Source organism: Cryptomeria japonica, chromosome 10, assembly GCF_030272615.1.
Source record: "Cryptomeria japonica chromosome 10, Sugi_1.0, whole genome shotgun sequence".
NCBI classification, from domain to species: Eukaryota; Viridiplantae; Streptophyta; class Pinopsida; order Cupressales; family Cupressaceae; genus Cryptomeria; species Cryptomeria japonica.
In genome coordinates this window covers 433,069,088-433,095,836 of record NC_081414.1, presented here as the reverse complement: position 1 = coordinate 433,095,836, position 26,749 = coordinate 433,069,088, and positions in this window count along the sequence as shown.

Genomic DNA, 26,749 nt, shown 5'->3' with positions numbered 1-26,749 from the left:
TTTGCAAGGTTATAAGACTGATCTCGATTGTGACTATAGGAATTACACACTTGATTTCTTTCATGGGTATGTACCATTCCAAACTGTTTGACAAGTGATGATCATCATATACTACCATTGCCATGCATACAACAAACTTTAATTTCTTTAGGTGACAGACGTTGTCTAACAACATGGGAACTCTCGCATACCCACCACTATCATTTTACAGGACATCATTTGTGTTACTCTCCCTCTTTCTCTTCCTACCTATTGTTTTCTTTTGAAAAACATATTGCAGGTAGAGAGAGAGGGAGAGAGAGGGAGAGAGAGAGACGGGGGGGAGGTAGAGAGAGGGAGAGAGGTAGAGGGAGGGAGAGGGAGAGAGAAGAGGGGGGTGGGAGAGAAGAAGCGGTATGGAGAGAGAGAGAGAGAGAGAGAGAGAGGGAGGGAGGGAGAGGGAGAGAGAGAGAGGGAGAGGGGGAAAGTAGAGGGGAGGGAAAGAGGAGGGGTCTTAAGGGGTCACAGGATACCATATGACCTCTTAGGAAACAATACGACCTCTAATGGCACCTAAGGGGTCATATGGTGGGCTAATAAAATGATATATTAAATTTAAAGTTATGAATAGAACATCATACAATGAGACTCCAAGCGAACAAACAACGAGGCTTCACTAAAAAGAAAGTGTAAGAGCTTGACCTAACCCCAAGAGTACTGCCTAAGTTCTAAAACATATGATTCTATTAAATTTGCAAGGTTATAAGATTGATCTCGATTGTGACAACAAGAATTACACACTTGATTTCTTTCATGGGTATGTACCGTTCCAAACTATTTGACAAGTGATGATCATCATATACTACCATTTCCATGCATACAACAAACTTAAATACCTTTAGGTGACAGGCGTTGTCTAACAACATGGGAACTCTTGCATACCCACCACTATCATTCTACAGGACATCATCTATGTTACTCTCCCTCTTTCTCTTCCTACCTATTGTTTTCTTCTAAAAAACCTATTGCAGGTAGAGAGAGAGGGAGAGAGAGGGAGAGAGAGAGACGGGGGAGGGAAGGTAGAGAGAGGGAGAGAGGTAGAGGGAGGGAGAGGGAGAGAGAAGAGGGGGGGTGGGAGAGAAGAAGGGGTATGTAGGAAGGGAGAGGGAGAGAGAGAGAGAGAGAGAGAGAGAGAGAGAGAGAGAGAGAGAGAGAGAGAGAGAGAGAGAGAGAGAGAGAGAGAGAGAGAGAGAGAGGAGGGAAGGTAGAGAGAGGGAGAGAGTTAGAGGGAGGGACAGGGAGAGAGAGAGAGAGGGAGAGGGGGAGAGTAGGGGGAGGGAAAGAGGAGGGGTCTTAAGGGGTCACAGGATACCATATGACCTCTTAGGAAACAATACGACCTCTAATGACACATAAGGGGTCATATGGTGGGCTAATAAAATGATATATTAAATTTAAAGTTATGAATAGAACATCATACAATGAGACTCCAAGCGAACAAACAATGAGGCTTCACTAAAAAGCAAGTGTAAGAGCTTGACCTAACCCTAAGACTACTGCCTAAGTTCTAAAACATATGATGTTATTAAATTTGCAAGGTTATAAGACTGATCTCGATTGTGACTATAGGAATTACACACTTGATTTATTTCATGGGTATGTATATACACATATTATACATAGAATATCATATTATACAATAGCGTGTACGCACTGTTTATAGGGAAACAAGCGTGTACGCGCTACTTACACTATACGTACCCCGTACGCGCTTTTTAAACCATAAGTACCTCATACACGCTTTTGACTGTTTCAGCTTGGAAATAGGCCTGGATGACAAAGCTATGGATTGGAAGTTTGATTTCCCTCCATTTCTCTCATTTTTGACGTGTTTTATTTTATCAACTTGGTTTATCGACTTTGTTATTATCAGGTTTACACTTCATAAAGTGGGTATTTCTAAAATTGCTACCATATTTTCACCCATCTTCTAAGCTTTCTAACCATATAATTTGTTTTCAATTTGAACAATAATAACATATTATTATTGAATTTCTTTTACTAGTGTTTCCATAGTTCTCACAGACATAGGTGCACCATTTTTTGAATAACTTTTGATATACGTATCCAAATTTTAAAAAAATTATATATTATTGTAGTGCACTTAATTCTTTACAATGTAAAAATAAATAAATTGTATTTTCGATTTGTTTAGTGCAACTTATGCTTCGCACACAAACAGGTACCGAATTTTTCAGGATGTGCTCGATTGGAAAAATCATTAAAAAAAATAATCAACAAAAAATTACAAAAAAGTACACATATTCTAGTGCTCACTCTTAACTATTTTTTTGCCAAAGTATTTGTCAAAATACTAAATCTAACTATGACTTTTTTGATGCGCACGTCAGACACTATGTTATGTTTTTCAGAAAAAAAACAGGGTCAGTTTTTTGTGAGCAAAGGATTTGACCCCCTTAATCTTATCCAATTTTGAAAATGTTTAGTAATTTGGAAACTAGATTTAGAGTACTACAATATTTGTTCTTTGATTATCTTCATATCTTGAGTGGATGACTTTCAAATTTTGCCTCCAAGTTCAGGTTCACCTGATTTCAGAAAAAAAGTGTCCACTTATACCCCCCCTTTTGACCACCATCTTTGTGCACTTACCCGAAGGTATACATCATATCATGAAATATTGTCATCATTGCTCTTTGATAAGTTGCCCTAGAATTCTTCAAGCCAAAAGGCATGACGTTCCAACAATACGCTCCCCAAGGGCAGGTGAACATTGTTTTATCTTGATCCTTTGGAGCTATCTTGATTTGATTATAGCCAGAGAAACCGTCCATTAATGATAGCACTGCATGGCCCGCTGTGAGGTCCACAATTATGTCTATGCTGGGCAAAGGAAAGTCATTCTTTGGACATGATTTGTTGACATCTCTAAAATCTGTGCATTTTCTGATGCTTCCATCTGGTTTTGAAACTGGTACAATGTTTGAAATCCATTCAACATAGTCTATAGATCGAATGAATCCAACGTCTAATAACTTCTTTAGTTTTGCTTTGACAATTAATGCTACACACGGATTCATCTTTCTTAACTTCTGTTTGACTGGTTTTGCTCCTGGAGCAATAGATAAATGATGCATGATTAAGTTTGGATCAATTCTAGGCATATCAACATAGGATCAAGCAAAATTGATTTGCCTTTCTGTGAAGAATCTGATAAACTCTGGTTTTTCCTCTTCTGTCAGTGATTCTGCTAGGTGTATGTTTTTAGTTGTTGCTTTTGTACTGATGTTTATTGATTGAGCTGGCTCAATAAATATGGGTGATCACTCCTGATAGTGTTTAGGAAGAGTATCAAGTCTCCCATCCTTAGGTGCCTTGAAAAGGTTTTCACCCTCAGATGCATCCTTTATTTTGACTTTTTTGTGATCTAGTGTTGCCATTGACTAGTTTTCAACATTAGATCCTCTGTTTCTTTTATTTTTGTGACTGAGAGACTTGGCACCCTCCTGATTGTAGATATCATTATTTTGTTCATTAGTAGAGCCTATTTTCGGGTTGACTGTACATAGGTAATGTACAATGGATTCATCATCGAGAAAAATAGGTATTTCACGGCATTTAGGTTCATTCCAGTCTATCAAATTAGGAAATACGAGTAGTAGAGAGTCATTTGGTGGGTCGAGGTCGGCTGCGGTAAGTGTCATGATAGAGGTATCATTAAGGTTGTCTGGGATGTTCGTTAGGTTAATGATATTGTCAAGGTCTTCGATGGTATCATCTTCCATGTAGACTTGTTCATAGTGCCGCTACTCGTTTTCCTTAGCTTTGTAGATATGTTGTGGACCGAATTCAAGTAAGCGAGACTCTGCACCTTGGCCCTCCTGAGAAAGGGGTGTGTGTGAATGTATAGAACCTTCGAGGACATCCTCAGTAATATTTGAACAACTACCCCATTCATAGTCATTAGAATAAGTTTCAGAAGTATTGTCCTAGAGTCTTTCAGTGTTGCTGATAGTTACATTGTAGGGTGAGAAAATATCTCTAATAATTGATACTAGTCTTGTAGTTTTTTCTGATTCTGAATTAGAGCCTGCTTGTACCCTTTGCATTTGTTCATACACTATTTCTCCTTGGGTCGTAGTGATTTCTTCAGGAGGTGACTTTGCCTTGTTTTGAATAGGTTCTTGTACATGATGCACTTTCTCATAAGATGCTTCTTCCCTTTGAATGGTTAGTTCCTCTTGTCATTTCTCTTTTTCCTGGTGTTCCCACTCCTTCCTTGTTGTTTCTACTGCTTGGTACAGTTCCTCTTTCCATGAGTCCTCGTTGTATTTCTTCTTTTCTTTCCACTGAGGTTTTTGATACTTATTTTGTTTTTGCCTTGGGGGTATGATATGTCCATATCCCAGTCTTGTAATACCCTAAAATTGGTCATCTAAACCATGGGCCCCTAATCTCGACAACATCACCAAGGTCCTAACCAAAGGCAATTAAATCAATCTTGAGCACATTATTAATTCTTTAATTATCAAAAATCACATGGCAAATCAACCACTCAATATTAATTAAATATTTATTTAATTAATTGAATTATTTCAAGAATAATCATTTTGATCAATTATCCCATTTTAATTTATTAAATATCTTTGCATATTTAATTAATTAATAAATTTGCCATTCAATCATGCGAAAGGATTAATTTATTACAAAAGATGAATTAATTTATTACAAAGAGTTGAATTGAAACAAAACAAAAGTCAAAAAAAAAAAGAATTGAATTGAGAGAGAAATCAAACTTGAGATATTATTTCTTTTTCTTAATTTAGAACTTGAAATCAGAAAAGCAATTTAATTGAATTGTTGAATTATTCTCTAAAATTGGAACTCAAAGCTTTTCAGAAAAAGAAGTTCAGTTGCATTAAGAAAACTCTTTTCTTGATTAAATTGAAGAATTATCTATTTTTATCAGATATGCATGGAACTAATTTATTATTATTTTTCAATGCAACTTGGACTTCTAATTTGAATGCATTTCAATTAAACTATAATTGGAATCTATCTCAAGGTTAACTCAACCTGATTTCTCAATTATTTTCAATTAATCCTAAACTGAGTTTTTTTTGTAATTCTCTATAAATTCAGTCGTCAACTCTCATTCCAATTCACCCTAGAGATTTTTGAGAACACGCTTGGAAATTATTATCACGCTAATTTCGCTTTGGAGTCATTGAAATCATTGTGCTTTTTTAGATTACTTGCATCCATTTTACATTCATTATTGCTTGCATGCATTGTTGTTTGAATTTGCTTGAATTACTCATCCATCTTGCATCCATATAGCTTAATATCATATAGATTAAATCCTTCATCTTGGTGTAGTCTAGTCACTGGTATTGCTTATAAAAATCTGAGAGCAATCTTATACTCGCATCTTTTAGAAGGCAATTAGTCGCTTTGCTATGGTTTATTTCTTATTGATTATTGATTACTAACCATGCAAATAATGACTTAATTGAAGTGTTGTGCTTGCAGCTACAGGTTCAATTTTTCACACACACATCTCTGGCGCCCACCGTGGGGCCCGAAGACTACATTTTTTTCGGCCTCCAAGACTAATTGCTTTATTTTTTTCTTATTTTCCAGGTTTCAGATTTTTTGGTTTTTCGTCCGTACATATCGAACGACAATTCCCACACGCTAAAATGACAAATTGCAGGTGTCGCATGAATTACAAACATATTATCCTACGAGTAGAAACTTTGTCATAAGAGCAGATCCTCTGTCGTACCAGTAGTAATCATCTGTCATACGAGTCAACATCATCAGCAATCTGGTCTCGTACTATACTGTATCTTGTCTCGTACGAGTCGAGACTTTGTTGTACGATTCTGTATTTTCTGGTAAAGGAGGCAAAATTTCATATTTTTCATTTCTAACGATTGACCTTGACTGTTTATCTGTCTGTCTCAGAGTTTTTCACAGCCTAACTAGTTTTTACAGAACACTTGTCGAAGAATATTACTTGTCGCACAAAGACAATATGACTACTAATTCGTTGTCTTTGCAGGTTGCCTAAGGATAATCGACTAAACATTGTGTATTCTTTAAATTCATTTTTAGGAACCTAACTTTCTATTTGGTTAAAGAACAAATCTGTCTTTTGTGCTTTTAGAAGATTCTGAGAGGTAGGAGAGTATGCTCTTGTCTTTTTCTAGACAATCAGAAATCCAGACCCTTGAAGCTTTTTCTTTGTTTGAGATTTGTACATCTTTAGCAGGCCTGCCCTCCCGAGGGGTTGAAAAACTCTTAAAGCCATTACAGCTGGTGTGAGGGGAACGACCTAAGTGGGAATGGCTAGATGCCAAGTACTCCAACCCACTATAAAATAAACGTGATTTGATGAAAATCAAGTCAACGGCAGTGCTCGGGAATAGCTCTCCTCTGTACCTTCGGGTATATTAAACCTTGGTTTTCAAGGCTGGGAGACCTCTTAATTGAGTTTATACCTCGACGTGCCTAACGGATCCCTGACTAAATCCAATTTAAAATTAGAAGCTACCTGGTTCATCTCCGAAAGGGGGATAATCTTTGTGCAAGAGAGATAGTAACTCTCCCAAGATACTTGTCATTTCATGCCCCCATTAGCATTTGGAGTCAGATAATACGGCATTGAGAATCCATTGCGTGAGACTTAGCGGCCGTATTCTGATTAGCTATTGGGTGTGTACCTGAGTCTACAAGCAAAGGTTTTCTTTCCTCACCAAATTCCTTAGGGTTTGCATGCTATGATTGAAGTCACTATAAATACTACTTGTTTTCTGTGTTTTTCATCCTTGAAACAAAAAAACTGAAATACCAAAAATCAGTGAAGACCAGAAACAACTCAGTAAGTCGAAACTCTACCCATGTCAGAAACTAGTCCATCCTAAGTCGAAACTCTGTCTGTGTCAATCCCAGTCGAAAATCAGTCCATCTCAGAATTTGTCATACTTAGTTGGTCATACTCAACAGTCAGAAAACTCAAAATTTTTAGTCTCTGCCCTGTGAACAGTCGTACGAGTCTGCTAATTTATCGTGCTACACCAGTCCTGTGTCGTATGAATCTACTCAATTGTCATTCTAAAGTAGATTCTCCATCGTACGAGTCTAAATCATTCATCATCCTGCACTGTATTCTGTCTCGTACGAGACAAAATCGATCTCAGTCTTTTGTCGTCCTGCACATGCCCATCAGTCGTACGGTATAAGACAACAACTCATACGAACCAGAAATTTTGTCATCCTGTAACTGATAAATTGTCATCCGGTTCAGAAAACCCAGTCGTACGAGTCTCTGGTTTTGTCAGACAGAACATTCAAAATTGCCAAAAACACAGTCTACAATGAACATAATACCGGTTATCATTTTCCTGAGCATAAAACAGATCAAGATAGTGTACCTCTGCCATTTTTTGTTGCACGATTTGGTCGATCACCCTTCAGCTAGTTCAATCAAAACTACCTATCAAACTCAAGTCACTTAGATAACGTCTTACATAGGATATATCGCTCCTAAATTAGACTGAATCTTAGTTACAATTTTAGAATCAACCCAGGAAAATGTCTTAGACAGGATAGATCGTTCCTGAAATCAGACAAAATCTCAGTTGTTTCTCCCAAAAGAATACGCTAAACCAAACAAACTAGCTCTGAAATTGATCTTGACCTCTGCATCACAAAACAACTCTAGGTCACACTAATCCATAAAAATGCCTATTCAAACCAAGAGTTCTCGTAAGACAAAAGCCAAAGACAAAGAACAAACCTTCACTTATCAAGATAATCCATTCTACGTGAAGGATCCTCTAACTGACATACCATCGTCATCAGGTGGACCGATTTTTGATGAATTGAAATCTCCCACTATACATGAGACAGAATACAATGATGGAAACAAAAACGATCATAATATTCCTGAAAATCATAATGACTCCTCATCATCAAGTGAGACTGATGAAGCTGCTGAACCTCCAGAAAAAGAAATCCTTGACTGTCAGAAAGACAAAGACTTTAGAATAATGATGAAAACTATCATGATCCGAGAAAAGGAAGACTATTTCTTAGAACTAGCAAATCAAAGTGCTAAACTTCCTGTTGGATATGATGTTCAGACACTTGTTACTAAGAGGAAAGACTCACCTATACTCATGGTACACAAACAGTTAATAGCTTTGTGAACAAAGTTCACATAGCTGAAGAATAAGGACAATTCCCCGAACCAATATTCTCTGGAAGCAATATGTCCCTTCCCATTTGACAAGAATTTACACATGCCTCCATTCCCTTCACGAGTGGAAATCCCAAAATTTGATAAATATGATGGTACCTCAGATCCTCAAGATCATGTTAGGGAATTTAGTGTTGCTTGTATGGAATTCATGCATGAACAAACGTACCTTATGTGTCTCTTCCCAAGGAGTTTAGGGGGTCAAGCAATGGAATGGTTCTCAAGTCTACCCAAAGGAATAAAAACATTCGAAGAACTAATCCAATTGTTTTTACAACAATACTCATACAACATTCGACATCCTGTGACTATGATCGATCTTTGTAATACTCAACAGAAAACAAGGGAACCTCTTCTTACTTTTCTCCAACGCTGGAGAAGGATGTTCTCTAGGTACCCACGACCTATCCCAGACTCTGAGAAAAAGGATATATTTGTCAATAACTTGGTCCCCGAACTGAAATATAGCATACAAATGCAAGTACACCCATCATTTAACAAAATGGTAGATAATGCCATTCAAATGGAAGATGTGCTCATAAAAAAGGGAGATATCACACCTTGGAAAGAAACACAAACAGGATCTAGTTCTAAAGAGAAGAACAAGTATTGGAAATTTGCCAAAGACAACAACAAGAATGTTGTTAATGATGGAGTAGTAGACACTATCAAAACCAACTCAAAATCAACAATATTCAACCTAGCTAGTGGTACAAAAGTGCTTAAAGCCGCTGAAATTGCAATAGAAAATTAGCCAAAGAAAACAAAGGAATGGTTCAAAGAAAAGTCATGGCTTTCCAGACCTAAGCATGATTTTACTCCTCTTGAAGAATCATATGAGTCAGCTTTCAAAACTCTATTGGCAAACAACTTGATAACACTACCAGATAACTCCAAACCATATGATCCAGATGTCAAACCAAGATGGTGGAGAGAAAATGAATACTGTGACTTCCATCGGAATAAGGGTCATAACATAAACAATTGCATGAAGCTAAAACATGAGAATCGGGATCTCATAGACGTTGGTAAAGTTGTTGTTGGGAATCACCCAACCAATGTTGATCATAAAGCATTTAAAGACCCTTTGCCTGCTTATGAACAAGGTGATTCCTCAAAGACCAAAGGAGGTGCCAAGGTAAATTATGCTTATGCCAGCCAGGACAACATTATCAACATGATTGAACCTTCACACTCAGAATATTGCAATGTGATTATAGTTCAAGATAAACCAAATGAATCACGATATGCAAAAGCTCTGACCAGATCTCAAAAGAAAGTCACCCTCCAAGGAGCTAGCTCTTCCAAACTGGCTCAAGAAACATCAAATCTGATAGTTGTGCCAAATAAACAAAAGGAATCAACCTTGGACAAATTTAAAAGATTAACCTCCTCATCATCCTCTGGATACAACGTGGTTGAACAGTTGAAAAGGAAAAATGCTCAAATTTCAATTTTTGAATTGCTACAACTCTCATCTGCTCACAAGGAAATTCTACACAAAGCATTGCTCACTACTAACGTTCCAAAAGATTTAGACATTGATTGGTTTCAGTCTATGGTGGGTCATCTGACTTCACCTCACTATTTGACCTTCTCTGAGGAAGATGAAAACTCATTAAATCATCCACATAACTAGCCATTGCATATTGAAGCCATGATCCACAAACACAGAGTTAAATGTGTTTTGATAGATGGAGGCGCGGGGTTGAATATCTGTACTTATCATCTGCTTACACAGCTACGATTCTCTAAAAATGTCATTGATCCAGGCAAGAAAATAACAATTAAAGCCTATGATGAAGAAGAGAGGACCTCCAAAGGTTTGGTATCATTACCAATCAAAGTGGGACCGGTAGAGAGAGATGTCCTTTTCCAGGTTCTCCATATTCCATTGTCATACAATATATTGCTGGGCAGGCCATGGATTCATGAAATGAAGGCAGTACCCTCAACATATCACCAATGCTTAAAGTTTCCTTATAATGGAGCTGAAGTCAATATTCCGGCTGATACAAATGTCATCTGTAATGCATTGACAAAAGGTGCAGATACTTTTGTGCCTCATAATAGGGCAGCCTCTCCAAATGAAGATCTAGAAACATTGATAAAAGACTTAGAAAAGAGATTGAAGATTACAAATATCGGTATGGATAGCTACAAGATAGAACCGGTATTATCATTAGTTTCTCTTCCTCCATTGCCAAAATAGTTAGGCAAGCCATCAGAGGCTATGAGAACACAAACTCCAGCTCCGAATACTATATATGATGGTCTCTTTATACAGTCTTCTACCTCCTTGGCAGATGAAATAGAAGAGGATGCTATGCTTAACTGGCTCTATAAGGAAGATAGTCCAAATGAGGAGGTACGACATTGTGAGATTTCCTCAAACTAGTATGGTCGTGGTTACAAAATGATTCAGCGCATGGGGTACTCAGGTACTGGTCCTTTGGGAAAACAAAAAGAAGGTATTATTGAACCAATTCAGCTACAAACCAAATCCACACATGATAAAGCTGGACTGGGATACAATCCTAAAAAGACATCAGAACAAAAACATGTTTCTAAATCTAAAGGCTTGAAAAAAATATCGCCTTTAATATTACATGAAGCAAACGCTAAACAAACGAAAGAAGAGTGTAGAAAAGAGAGAGAGGAATCAACAGTCAAGAAAGAAGAAATAGTCAGTGCTCAAGCTTCAACGGTATCAGCTATGATAATACAAGAAGTTGAGGTTCCTAAAGATATAAGAGATGAATTTGTAAGAATCAGAGAATTGTTTGCACCATTAAAAGTTCCAGTCACATATACTGATAGGCAACAGGTAGATGATTCAAAGACTGATTCAAATGAGTATGAATGGGGTCCTGACTATCTTTCAGACACATCTACTACAGAAACTCTAGAAGAATCTAGTGGTGTCATAGATGATACTCAAGAGTTGATGCGCCTAAAACTAGAGAAGGAAATACAAGAAATTAGACAAAAGAGGCAAGCAAATTATGAACAAGCATTGAAAGAAGGAACAATACCAGAAAGCTTCTCATCTATGTGTCCTTATCTTGAAACAGAACAAATCAGTTATAGCACTACACAGGCAGAGTTAGAAGCTGCAGAACAAGAACTAGTTGTCAGTCCAGAAGAAGTTGAATGGAGTAGACGACAGAAAGTCATAGAAACAATGAGACCATGTCAACAGGTGTGTCAGATACAAATGATAAATGAACTACAATATGAAGGAATTTCTAGCATTAAAGATGTTAGTATTGATACCATACATATGCTTACTAAATCACCTGAAAGAGACTTGGAAACTTCATCTGATAACTCTGATGATTCTGATGACTCTAATGACAGTCATGTTCATGATGATACCCACTCATCCTCAAATTCTAAATCATCTGATACAAACAATGAAAAATTGCCTACTAGTCTTATTGTTGTTAAACCATGACATGATGTCCAGTTCGACTTAGTCAATGATGTTATAAATATGCCTATTGGATTAGATCGATTAAATATTAACGTGAACTTTAATAATCATGATCTGACTCTTCCTGGTCTCGAGACACTTATGCAAGGTATCATTCTGGAACTTGACTTTTCGATCCGCAGCTGTGATAACAATACCATGAACGCTCTTGAACCTATCCAAAATTTGTCCCTAATACATCCCGAATTGATTGACTGTACTTTACAGAATCAACCCATGGATATACCTATTTTTGCCAATGACTATACATTATCCTATTATCTCAATGCAGTCGAACCTATTAACTCTTCCACCAGTGAATGGAGTGAAAATATGACTAAAGAGGATATCAAGTATCTTAGTCACAAAAATAGGAAAGATAAAAATAAAATATCTGATGGCGAAAACCACATTGTGGCGGTGTCAGAATCTAAAAAAGAGAAAACAAAGGACGTACCTAAAGGTGAAAACCTCTTTGAGGCACCTGAAGGTGAGATACTTGGTATACTACCCAGTCATTTTTAGGAGCGGTTTTCCATATTGATCGAGCCAACTCAGCCAATGAATATCGGGAATCAAGACACACCACAAATTATTCACGTAGCTCAATCACTATCAGCAGAGGAATTGAAGGATTTCACTCAGCTATTCCTAGAGAAGAAAATAAATTTTGCATGGACATACTCTGATATGCCATGCTTGGATCCTGATCTCATTATGCACCATCTCTCAATCACACCAGGAGTAAAACCAGTTAAACAAAAACTTCATAAGATGCACCCGCATGTCGCACTATTGGTCAAAGCTGAACTAGAGAAACTACTCAAAGCTGGATTTATCAGAGCGATAGATTATGCTGAATGGATTTCCAACATAGTATTTGTGTCAAAGGCAGATAAATCTATCAGAGTTTGTACAGATTTTAGAGATCTCAATAAAGCATGTCCAAAAGATGACTTTCCATTGCCAAATATTGATATGATAGTCGACATGATAGCTGGGTATGAGATGTACTCACTAATGGACGGATTCTCCGGCTACAATCAGATTAAAATCGCTCCTAGAGATCAAGAAAAGACAACTTTCACCTATGCATGGGGAACCTTTTGCTAGAACGTTATGCCATTTGGGTTAAAGAACGCAGGAGCGACCTATCAAAGAGCAGTTACAACTATCTTTCATGACATGATGCATAAGAATATGGAAGATTATGTTGATGACACCTTAGTGAAGACTATGAAAAGATCAACGCATATTCAAGAGTTAGGTCCTATACTTGACAGAATGGAAAAGTTCAAGCTCCGATTAAATCCAAAGAAGTGTGCATGCGGAGTGACATCTGGTAAACTACTTGGCTACATCATTTCAAAGAAGGGCATCGAGGTTGATCCAGAGAAGGTCCAGGCTATAATGGAAATGCCTCCTCCAAAGAACATCAGTCAAATGAGAATTCTACAGGGACGTCTCCAATCCAATAGAAGATTTATTTCTCAACTAGCAGACAAAGCTCAACCTTTTACAAAGGTACTAAGGAAAGGCGTATTATACAATTGGGATCAAGAATGTGAACAACATCTTCAGCAAATCAAAGAGTATCTGTCAAATCCACCAATATTGATGCCACCTATTCAAGGTAAACCATTAATCTTATACATATCAGCAACTGATTCATCATTGGGGGCACTTCTGGTGCAATAGGATGACAACAAAAAGGAAAGAGCTATTTATTACATTAGTAGGACATTGGTGTCTTATGAAATGAACTACAGTATAATAGAAAAAGCATGCTTGGCATTAGTCTTCGCATCACAGAAACTGAGGCACTATATGCTCGCACATTTAGTCAAGTTGGTGGCCAAAATTGATCCACTCAAGTATCTTCTTAATAAAGCAACACTCACCGGACGATTGGCAAAGTGGGTAATGATCCTTACAGAGTTTGACATTGAATATGTGGAATGCAAAGCCATAAAAGGACAGGTAATTGCTGATCAACTTGCTGAAGCTCCACTTGAGTATACTCAACCACTACACATTGAGTTCCCAGATGAATCAATAATGCATCTTACTCAACAACCCTGGAAGATGTTCTTTGATGGGTCCTTTACTCAAAATGGTTCAGGTGCTGGCATACTATTCATTACTCCTCAGAAGTACTCAATTCCAAAGTCTTATAAGATTCTATTCCCTTGTACAATCAACATTGTAGAATATGAAGCACTGATAAATGGAATAAAACTAGCCATTGAATGGAAGGTTGTTGAATTATATATTTATAGAGATTCTCAGCTGGTCATCAATCAAATAAACGATACATATCAGACTCGGGATGAGAAATTGATGCCTTACAAGAGGATGGTAGATGATTTCAAGAAGTATTTTACTTTTGTATCATTCCAACAAATTCCTAGATCAGCGAATAGAGCAGCAGATGCTATGGCTACCTTGGCATCTATACCTGAGCTACAGGAGTCCAATTTTTGTTTTGATTTCCTGGTGGAAGAGTTATATTACCCTGCTTATGATTCTCCTGAGACCCAAATAGTCTGTTCTATTATTGGACACGATTCATCCCAATACAGCCACATCTATTCCTATCTTTGTGACCAAATTATCCTTGAAAAGCTTACTCGTAATGAGAAAAGAAACCTAACTCGAAATGCTTTGTGATATGTTATCATAGCTAACGATTTATTTAGACGAGGTTTGGACGGTACTTTGCTTAGATGTCTAGAAACTGAAGAATCAAAACGTGCATTATCGGAAGTCCATGAAGGTATTTGTGGATCTCATTCGAATGGTTTTACTTTAGCGCAGAAACTATTACGGGCTGGCTACTACTAGCCAGATATGGAAAAAGATTCCATAAAATTTGCTAAGACTTGTGAGAAATGTCAGCTTCATGGAAATCTCATACATGCCCTGGCGAGGGATCTCATACCATTCATTACACACTGGCCTTTTTAGCAATGGGCCTTTGATCTCATTGGTCAGATATATCCTGCTTCATCCAATGGACATAAATTCATCATAATGGCCACTGAGTATTTCACCAAGTGGGTAGAGGCGATTTCGCTCATCAAAGCAACTGGTAAACAAGTCGCCTTATTCATCCTAAACTATATAATTTGCAGGTATGGGATACCTTCGTCCATCATGACTGATAATGGAGGACAGTTCAAGAATAAAGACCTGGATGAACTTTGTGAGAAATTCAAAATAAAGCAACACTGGTCATCAGTATATTACCCTCAAGGTAATGGACAAGCCAAGGCGTCTAACAAAAACCTATTGACTATCTTGCACAGAACAGTGAACAAATCTGGGAAAGATTGGCATTTGCAGCTCAATTCGGCACTATGGGCTTACAGAACAAGTATCAGAACACCTACCGGGGCTACACCTTTCTCTTTGGTGTATAGGTCCCAAGGAATATTACCTATTGAAGTAGAAATACCATCTCTAAGAGTTTTGTTGCAAGGTCTTGTTACTGATGAAGATCGTAGAATATCTAGATTGCAAGAACTCGAATTGCTGGATGAGCGTCGATAAGTGGTGTTTGATCATCTTAGAGTGTATCAGAAGAGAATGTCCAGAGGGTATAACAAGAAAGTTTGACAAAGAGAATTTCAAGTTGGTGACCTAGTTCTGAGAGAAAATCCAAAAAATCAATAGTTTCGAGACAACAAAGGAAAGTTTGAACCCAACTGGCTGGGTCCCTATATCATTACTGCAGTCTTCGGCTCTGGTGCCTATCAACTCTCAACATCGGAAGGAGAACAGCTCCGAGAACCGATTAACACCATCCACCTAAAAAGATTCTTTACTTAGCATTCTCTGCTCCAACAAACTGTACAGCTGAAAAGGTCCTGAAAAAAATCCTAAAAATTGGAAAAGTATTGAAAAAAAAAAATGGAAAAATCATAAAATGCAAAAAAAATTAGAAAAAAGAAAAAAAAAAAATGTAAAAGAGAAAATGCCTTGGTGAAAACCTGGTAAACAGGCACCTTGGTAAAAAAAATAAAAATGATGATGACTCTCTGTCAAACAGGTGAAAACCTGGCAAACAGGCGCCTCTTGTACTCAAGTGCTCCATCTATCAACGCAACGTTGGCATTTCCCGCTTTCAAGTATCTTTTGCTTTCGCTTGTACATATTTTCAGTCACTTTTGTGACATCCTGGTTCATTGGAACCCTCATGACTTGAAACAGATCAATGTCCTAGTCTTAGGTTACTCGACAGAGCACATTACATATCCTAAGCAGTGTCAACCAAGTCATTATTCTGTCAGTGAAACCTGGTCAGCCACTTCGAGTCAGTCACCTATCTCCCGACTACTACAGAGTTTTTATCACTGAGTTCACAAGCAAAACAACATAACGAAGAACAATTACTAAACAGTTTGAGCTATGAATGGAAAATTTTCTTTGTATGTTGTCTTTTATATTGGTTTTCGATTATTATCCCCCTGAGTAACTTGAGGAAGTCTATATTGACTAAGAGGTGCAAGGATTGGGGGCATAATATTTTCTTTGTTTTCTGCTTGTAGGAATGATCCCGATGATCTGGAAACATATAAATTAGTTGGGTGTCTATGATAAGAGCCTTCACATTAAGGTGAAATCGCCTCACATACCTCGACTCCGCTTATTTGTATGCTACAGGGAGGTCCATGTCATTTCTTTGTCTGTTTTGAGGGAATTTCTTTATGATGCAATTCGGGTCCCTGTGAAATCTGTCCAAAGATATGAACAAAAAAAGGGTCATTGTGGACAAGATAATTAATATTGCACATTGAAAAAGAAAGGAACTCTACCTTGCCTGTTGTGTTCGTTATGCTCAGTGATGAATCTTAAGTATTTTAAATCCAGTGACTAGGTTTAGGTTGCATTTTGCATATCATTTTGCATTTCATTCTGCATTTTAGTGAATCTAGGGTGATTTTGGTGTGATAATAATAATCTCTTTATCTTCAAAATGAGAGCTGAAAGCATCACCATTTCTTACGCTAAGTGGTCTATTTATCATTATTTCTCCGATCGAGTACTTGTGTTTTGAGATGTTTAGCTGCATACATAACATTTCATATAGATTCATTCATTTTATTATTAATCATTTGTATTCATCTTATTACATAGAAAATAAAAAAAAATTACACTGTTTATTTTCATTCATTTATTTGCATATAAAAAAAACACAAAAACATAGACATCCATTATCATTTGTAATACATACATTCATGCTGAAAAAGAAATGCATTCATATAGAATAAAGCATATAGAAACATCTCATAATCGAATTGACACAAGTACAATGAAGTCAAATCGGATCTTGTATATATAAAAATCATCTCAAGTCTAAGAGTACAAAATGATGTCCAATGACATGTACAAACTCCCATCAGAGCAAGAATCGTATAGGCTACAAAAAAATGGGTGTGTCTACAAAAAAAATATTCGAGCTAAAAAAAGAATCATCTAGCTGGCACCCTCTCCCTCATCACCTGGTGGAAGAGGAGGAGCCTGATGCTTGGGATCTTGTCGAGGTGCTCGCGCTCCCTCCGATCTGGCCATATACTGCGAATAAGGTTGCACCTGTTGTGCAACAGGAACTACATCACTATACGCGGCTACATAATAAGATGCCCTACTACTCTGGAGAAGGACCTCCTGTCGTAGAGACTCTATCTCTGCTCTAGAATCTGCTCTCATAGCCGCAATCTGGTGATCACGCTCAGTCCTCACCTCGACCAGCTGTCAGTCTCGCTCTGCCAGTTGAGTTTGCGCCACTAACAACTATGACTGTAGCTCTGCAAGACGTGCTCTCATCGATCGACTCGTGTCAGCCCCCTGCTCTCTCGCAGGCTCTCCGCCGCCATCTCCACCACCATCTCCACCTGTGGCTCCACCCTGCTCCTCTCGCCGCTGACGGACCTGCCTCAGAGCTGCTCGCTCCTCCTCTCCCCCACCCAACCTCACGCCTACTCTCCCAAGGGATCCACCCTCACCCCTCTACTATCTAATGTCAGCTCGCACTCCGCTGCTGCTGGCACTAGGATCACCACCAGTCTATCGTGGAGCATCTGGTCTTTGGCCCTGTCTCTGTGTCTATCCTTGTGCTAGTGCGGGGGCATCATCCTCCACATCCTCAATATGAGGAGCATGCTCTCCAGGATCTGTAAACTGAGGGAATGGATGCTGCTGCAAATAATCCCTGTACTAGGGCAATACCCCCGCATCTGCTATATCCTCCAGGTAATCCCACCTCGAGCGGTGTAAACCTGTCAGCTCTTGCATAGCCAAGGCATAAGATAGCCTAGGTGCCCAACCCTGCCTCTCCTCGTCAACATACCTAGCATATGCTGTAAACTCCTGTGAGATCCCCTGAGGCTGGCCATACTGCCTCATCACTCGTGAAACAATGAATCGCTCCACAATAGTCTGCGATCTCCCAATTAGTGGGCGTGTGACAAATAGATCTCTACGCACTGCCTGCCAGTCATCCCATGTCTCTAAACCTCTATATGGTCGCCATATGATAGCTATCAAGTCATCGAGTTGCCGTCTCCAGAAGTTTGTCTTGCCTAGATGGGGCTACGTAATATATCCAGCATATCTAAAGATGACCAGTTGTCCTTGCTCCCTGCTGTCTGTTACTATCGGCCGACACACGAGAAGGTGCTCCCAAGCCCACACCTACAAAATGTACACCCCAGCATCCATGCTCCGCCCCTCTCTATAAACGATCTCATGCATCTCTCGATACATGTGGGCCAGTAAGCAAGCACCCCAGCCAAGTCTCTGAGGGGACTCTATCATTCGCTCGAGCATCCGGCCCCATTCGCTCTGGAAACCCTGCTGCCCTCAGTCTGACATCAAAAAGCACCCAATAAAACCTGCTAAGACACATGCTAGCGGATACTCCTCACTGTACCTGCTCATCAGTATATCCCAACTCATAGAACGAGTCAAGATATCTAGATCCCTAAATACATTCCTCAGTGCCTGCAGTCTAGGTAACAATGCGGTATCATAGTCCACCTTATCCCCAGCAAAAGGGTTACGAAGAATCCTATACACATCCTCAGGAGTGATGGTCAACTCCCCAATTGGAAAATGAAAGGTATTATGCTCCGAATGAAATCATTCTACCAACGTCGTGAGCATCCCGTGGTTCACACGGATATCAGGTAACCTCATCAAATGAGCCAAGCCGCATAAATCAACATGAGCCTGCTCAACCTCAGACAAATCCTGAAATAAAGCCATCGTGGGTAGATATACACATCTGAAGAGCACAGGAGGTAAACAAACCTGCAAAACCCAACAACAAACATCAGAAAACATTCCAAATTAGCCTACAAGAGAAGTTAAACATCACGCAAATCCAAATAAGTTAAATACAAAACCAAAATTTCATGTTTACACTTTCAAAAATTGTCATTGTTTTCCGAAGGACAAAACACAGTTAAACAACATCTCGTATGAGTCAGGAATGGCCTTCGTACGAGAAAATAGCCCCAAACGACAAAGTTTTATGCATCGCACAATAAAATGGTCTTTTAATCGACCTGTCGTACGACACAAGGGTTGCTCTCGTACGACAATTCTAATGGATTGAAATGATAAAACAAACATTGCTAGTTTATCGTACGAGACAGAATTCTGTCTCGCACGATAAACTAAGACACCCGACCTAAAACCCGTCAAAAACGTGAAAAATACACAAAAAAATTCAAATTTGGAAACATAAAGAGGCTAAAGATCAATCACTTACCGCTAGCTCGTAGTTTCAAGGTCGATTATGTCTTCTCTGGCACTCAAATCGATGCTGACGAGTTGGGACCACCATTTTTCTTCGCAGAAGGCTTTTTGAATTTTCAAACTTGGAGGGTTCAAATGAATTGAAAATGACACTTTTGTCTTATATATAGCCTAAAACCTAATTTTTCAACTTGCTCCGATGGACATGAAAATTGTACCCTTGGCTAATGTGCCTGCTCTGATTCCATTTTCGGGATCGAAATCAAAATTCGGGATCATCTTGCATGTCAATTTCAAAATTTTGACCACTTAGCGCTTTTTTTTATCAAATGCTCATTTTTTCTTCAAATTGTGCTCTATTCCAAAACATTGAATCTTATATCAATTTCAATTCTACCAATCAACTCTATGCTCAATTTCTCTTCAATCATTGCCAAATCTTCAGAAAAATCCTCAAAATCAATTTGTGCTCAAATAACTTATTTTCGCCAAACAATTGCCTATAATCAACTACCCTCGCTATCTTTCGATTTCGCTCCCGAGGGGGCATACTCATGACCTTATGACTTCACATCTCACAAGTCGAGCAAAATCTTTCCAATTAAAGAAAAAAAATCCTTATTGCTAAGGGGCATCTCAACTTCATTGCTTCACATCAAGTTGAGATCTCTCGATCATCAGAATCAATCAATCGCTAGGGGCATATCAGTTTCATCACTTCAAATCAAGCTGATATTTGTCTTTCATCTGAATTAATCTCTTAACATTAATCAGTTTCATCGCTTGAAACCAAACTGATTATTCGTTTAAACTCAATCAAAAGTTTAGAGAGTTTATTTGGTCATTCCAAATCTAAGCAAGTGTTCAGTATTTGTTTCTTGATCAAGCTGGATGGTTTATTCTTCGCTCATCGTGTCTTGATCAATCAAGTTCAAGATCGATTTTTATCATCATTCACTGTATCTAAGATCAATCAAGTTCTAGATCAGTAAGATCCGCTTCTTGAGCAATCAAGTTCAAGTTCAGTATCTTTGTTTTCTATCGTTCCTCAGTTCAATCAAGTTCGAGATCGGTATCACTTTAATCAGACCTCATTTAGCTTTGTTGCTTCGAATCAAGCTAACACCTCACTTTTTATCTAGTTCATGATCAATCAAGTTCAGAACTGGCATCTCCTAGACATCACACATTCTTTGAATCAAAGCGCTGCTCGCACATTAATTCAAAGAGGGGCAAATGTAATACCCTAAAATTGGTCATCTAAACCATGGGCCCCTAATCTCAACAACATCACCAAGGTCCTAACCAAAGGTAATTAAATCAATCTTGAGCACATTATTAATTCTTTAATTATCAAAACTCACATGGCAAATCAACCACTCAATATTAATTAAATATTTATTTAATTAATTGAATTATTTCAAGAATAATCATTTTGATCAATTATCCCATTTTAATTTATTAAATATCTTTGCATATTTAATTAATTAATAAATTTGCCATTCAATCATGCGAAATGATTAATTTATTACAAAAGATGAATTAATTTATTACAAAGAGTTGAATTGAAACAAAACAAAAGTAAAAAAAAAAAGAATTGAATTGAGAGAGAAATCAAACTTGAGATATTATTTCTTTTTCTTAATTTAGAACTTGAAATCAGAAAAGCAATTTAATTGAATTGTTGAATTATTCTCTAAAATTGGAACTCAAAGCTTTTCAGAAAAAGAAGTTCAATTGCATTAAGAAAACTCTTTTCTTGATTAAATTGAAGAATTATCTATTTTTATCAGATATGCATGGAACTAATTTATTATTATTTTTCAATGCAACTTGGACTTCTAATTTGAATGCATTTCAATTAAACTATAATTGGAATCTATCTCAAGGTTAACTCAACCTAATTTCTCAATTATTTTCAATTAATCCTAAATTGAGTTTTTTTTGTAATTCTCTATAAATTCAGTCTTCAGCTCTCATTCCAATTCACCCTAGAGATTTTTGAGAACACGCTTGGAAATTATTATCACGCTAATTTTGCTCTAGAGTCATTGAAATCATTGTGCTTTTTTAGATTAATTGCATCCATTTTACATTCATTATTGCTTGCATGCATTGTTGTTTGAATTTGCTTGAATTACTCATCCATCTTGCATCCATATAGCTTAATATCATATAGATTAAACCCTTCGTCTTGGTGTAGTCTAGTCACTGGTATTGCTTATAAAAATCTGAGAGCAATCTTATACTCGCATCTTTTAGAAGGCAATTAGTCGCTTTGCTATGGTTTATTTCTTATTGATTACTAACCATGCATATAATGACTTAATTGAAGTGTTGTGCTTGCAGCTACAAGTTCACTTTTTTACACACACAAGTCCTATTTTATCTCGAGAAAATTATGGAGGGTCTAGTGGTTTTGTAATGCCTTCTTGATGCTTGCCTATAGGTCCTTTGTCATTGTATCCCATCCATTGCATGATCAAGAATACTTTTCCATACTGTTGTGTTGGTATGACTACCTCCAAAGTAGCAGCTTTGACTTCTCCCTCATCCTTGTGTAGCCAACTAGGGATATCTTTATCTTCTGATTCATGTGCTAGTGTGCCCAACTGGATAAATTTGCCATCAAACTTGGTGATGAGCTGTGTTGTTTTATGTGTCCATGCAGAAGGTTTTCAATGAGATTTTGGTGATGTTGGCAATTTGGATAGACACATGGGTTCGAAAGAGTATTCTTCCATGAATAAAGACGAGCATTTCTTGATGATGATCTATTACTGAGGAAGATGAAGCTTCCTGGTTGTGTGGAACCAGACTATCTTGAGTTGTCCCCATAGAATTGTAATGTTGAAAGGGATTATTATCAGCATAGATGGAAATCTCCTGTCCATTATATGGGAATTTGACACACTGATAGTAAGTTGATGTCAATGCTTGCATTTCATGTGTCCAAGGACAACCCAATAAAATATTGTATGTTAAGTCTATGTCTAAGACTTGGCACATAGTGTCCCTTTGTATCGGTCCTACCTGAATAGGTAGTATCACTATTCCTTTGGATGATCTTTCTTCATCATCATAGGCCTTGATGGTGATCTTTTTGTGTGGATCAATAGACTGTTAAGAGAAGCCTAATACATAGATAATTTTTAAAGTACAGATATTGATACCATCTCCTTTGCTTGAACCCAATGCTCTCTCTCTGTATCCCGCTCTGCCATAATCTGTGTAATCTGGCGCTATTGTGCTAGTACCTATACCTGTACATGTTGCACTGTGACCTGTAGGGATCTAATCTGTGAGTCCTATCAATATCCCTTTAACCCTTGCACAAAAGTTTATCCTTTGGGTAAAAGCTTTATCCAATGGATAACCTTAACCTAACCTTAACCCTTACCTCCTAAGGTGACCATCATGTCTTCTCAAGCAATCTTTTATTGACAATTGTCACCATTTCATTGGTGAGAATTGTAAACATGGATTGATAACTTTCAATCTTGGCCCTTGTTATGATTATCCAATCTTGACCATCCATTTCCCTATTTTTCCTATAAATAGAGCTCTCATTCTCTCATTTTCATAATCTAAGTCTTTAGTATCAAACTTATAGACATTTTTCTAAATATATCCAAGTTGCATGCATCTAATCTATAATCATCTTAAATCAAGCATTTAGCCTCTCCTTGAATATAAATCATCTTAATAAGCATTTTAAGAAGCATTTCCATTATCATAGCACTTTCATATTAGACTAGTATATCATGTTAGGATAGGTTTTACTAATCTGTCATCTTATCATCATATCCATGCTATTTTAAATCATATTAGATTTAATATCATGCATAACTAGGAATGCATTCATATTAAGTTGATCAAACATCCCTCATTCTTGGAGTTTTCATTCCTAAAGTCACTTTTCTTAGTGATCTAATAGCAAAGGAATTGACTTGAGGGATCCTATGAGATAGAGAACAATGGAACGTCCCGTGGGGAGTTGAGTTGAGTTCGAGTAACTTGAGTATGGATATTTGAGCAGGAGTTCTCTCCAGTTGATTAACCGAATCATATTGAGTCTTGGGGATAGTGGTCGATGTTGATGTATGCCCTTTCAAGACGTATTTTTGAGCTCTGGTTGTCATATTGATTGATGTATGGTATTGTTTGTCTTTGATATTTATGACATTTATCTGGTTGTCATCTGTTGATTTGTGATTGATGGTGTTGTTGTAGAGATGATTTATGCAAGCTCCCCGCGTATCGTTCGATGATGAAGCTCCTTCCTTCTTGTAATTTGGAAGAGGATTTTTAAAGACGTCATGATCACCATTTTTTTTGAGACCATCAACCATTGAATCCCCTCTATCGATCACATCTTGAACAATATTCTTAAGCCTCATGCAATCATTTGTATGATGTCCTTTGTTTCGATGAAAATCACAAAAATGCGAGTCATTTCACCAAGGTGGTTTGATCTGAGGTTCAAAGTTGTTTATAGTTGGCAATGTGATAATCTTGTTTTCCAGGAGTTCTCAGAATGCTAATTCCAAGGTTTGCCACAATGGTGTGTAGATGTGTCTATTTGGGAAAGTGTTGGTGTTACCTCTTTGATTTGTATTATTCCCTTGGTTAGTGTTGTTTCCTTGGGTATTGTTGTTGGTGTTTGAATTTGAAGGTTTCTGATTGGTATTTTGTGGATAAGTGTTAGTGCCTTGGTTAACACTTCTTTTATTCTTGTTAAATTTTGGATTACCTGATAAAGATAATACTGGTTGTTTGGACTTTGTATCATTAGCATCAACTCCTCCCTCATTAACAATGTTTTTGTTTCTAGTCCAGAATCTGGATTTGTGTAAAGTGTTGTTGTTGTTTTGGTTGTTAAAGTGAGTGTTGGATGAATTAGTTCCTTCCTTAAAGAACTTCAATGTTCCTTTCTTAATGCAAGCTTCCTCTACTTGGATTCCGTTCTCGATCAACTTAGAAAAATATGGTATGCACTAGAGCTTGAGTTGATAACTCATCTCACTATTTAGATTGTCGATAAAGATCTCCATCTTTTCCTTTTCAGGCACATCTCGAGGATATCTTGAAACCATACATCTCCAACACTGAAGAAACACCATGAATGTTTCAATTTTTTTCTATTTGGTATTACATACATCCAACATGGTGATTGCATGTTGAATATTATAAGAATATTGTGTGATAAATTTGTTTACCAACTCATCAAAGGATTTGATGGGAGGTGTAAGTTTAGACAACCACTCCATTGTTTTCCCCACCAAACTTCTTGGTAATAGCCTCATTAAGTAAGTGTCATCGTGAGAAAATTCTAAGCTTATGGTATAAAATTCTCGAACATGATCACGAGGATCACTTTTACCATCGTATCTGTCATATTTTGGTACATTTGAATTCAAGGGAAAAGGTATCATGTTTAATCTTCTATCAAAGGGGTAAGGACAAATTTTGTCCGAGTATCGCATTGTGGTCCCCTATTGCATGTCATGCATTTGTCTTTGTAGCATTTGAATTTTTTGTGTAAGAGCGACCATGGGTGCATTTGTATGTCGAGGGAAAGCTTCTTCCCTTTCATTATCCCTAGTTTGGGCATGTTTGTGTTCAGGTATGTTATGTTGTTCAGGTATGATTTCAGGGTCATGAATTTCTTCTTCTCTTTGTTGTTCTTGATAGGCGTAATTTTGAGTCCTTATCTTAAAAATTTGTTCGTTGACCTTCCTTAAATTTTCAATATCAAAATATTCAGGAAGTCTAACTCCTTTGCTAGCTAGCATGAGCATATATTTTTCCTTGTCAGCTTCAATGAGTCTTTCCATGAGCTTTTGGAATGAGGGGTTTTCTTGACATTCTTGGAGAAGTTCCTCGGTGATCTTGGTATCTCCTAGATCAGAATAATCAAAAGGGTTGGATAATCTACTATCCATACTTGACTCTAGTTGTGGTTCGCTTTGCTTGTTTCTTTGAGAGCGAGTGACAACGGGCATCTAGTAAAAGCTTTCTACGACAAAGGGGATAAAATCTTCTTCTTCTCTCTCTAAGGTTGGTGGTTCCGGTCGAGCTACATTATAAGTAATACAAAACTATGAGAATAAAGCAGGGTTAATCCTTCCTCCATGATTTAAGCATTGGTTGAATGCAACTTTCTGAATGTAAGCTCTGCTTCTTAAGGGTTCTTTGTCAAACTCGTTTGATTTTACTTGAAGATACAATCGCATATGACACAAGAATGCGCAATGTGATTTAAAAAGTTAGCGATTGATATAGAAAAACTTATTCCGTTTGGCAAGTTTTTTAGAACTAGGTTGTCTCTTCTTCAACTCAGTTTTGTGATGAAGACTTTTTCTTCTCAAAATATGAGGAGTGGTCATACACAAATGATCAATGGTTTCCTTTGATGTTTGGATTGGGATACTTCTTTTGAAAAAATCAAGCTTACTTCATCAAGTAGAGGTTTAGATTTGCTCCCACGACAAAGTGTGTCAAATGATATGAATAAGAGTATCCCGATATGGAATCTTGATTTGACAGCTTAAGATTAAACTCGGTATTTGTTTGTTTAATAGAATCCACTAGATGGCGGACCTTTTGATCAATGTGATGGTACTGCTTGATTTTGGTTGGATGAAGTCTTATCTCGAGCTAGTTAAGATTTGACAAATTTGTTCTAAGGATGGTTGCTTGATTTTGGAATTGTTTTCTTTGATGATCTGGTTTGGATTCTGACTGGTGAGTTTGACAAAAGGCCCAAAAGGGTGCTTAGGACTAGTGATAAAATTTTCCCAAAATGCCTGGTTTACTCTCTATTTTTCTGTGTTTTTATCATGCACTAAAATAGAGACTGGATGTGCTATCTGATGATCTAGATGCACTACAGGAAATTACAGATGCACTAAGCTACCTATGTTACGCACTAACTTAGAGTTTTGAAAATTGTTTCTAACTCGAAAGATTATGCGCTAATATGTCCTGATTAAGCATTGTAGTTTAGACTAAAAGTGCTAAGTTAAGCCTCCTATGCACTATGCTGATGCTCAAAAGCGCTAATATGGTTTCACAAAGTGCCACTGAAATGTAAACCAGTATGATAACTGTTTATGCACTATTTTGACTGATGAAAGCACTAAGTTCTGGTTTGGATGCGCTATAGAATGGTTGACACGTGCTAGGAGGTTGCTCCTATGCGCTAAATTGCCCTGATTGCTTTTTTTTTGGTTGTTTTTAGA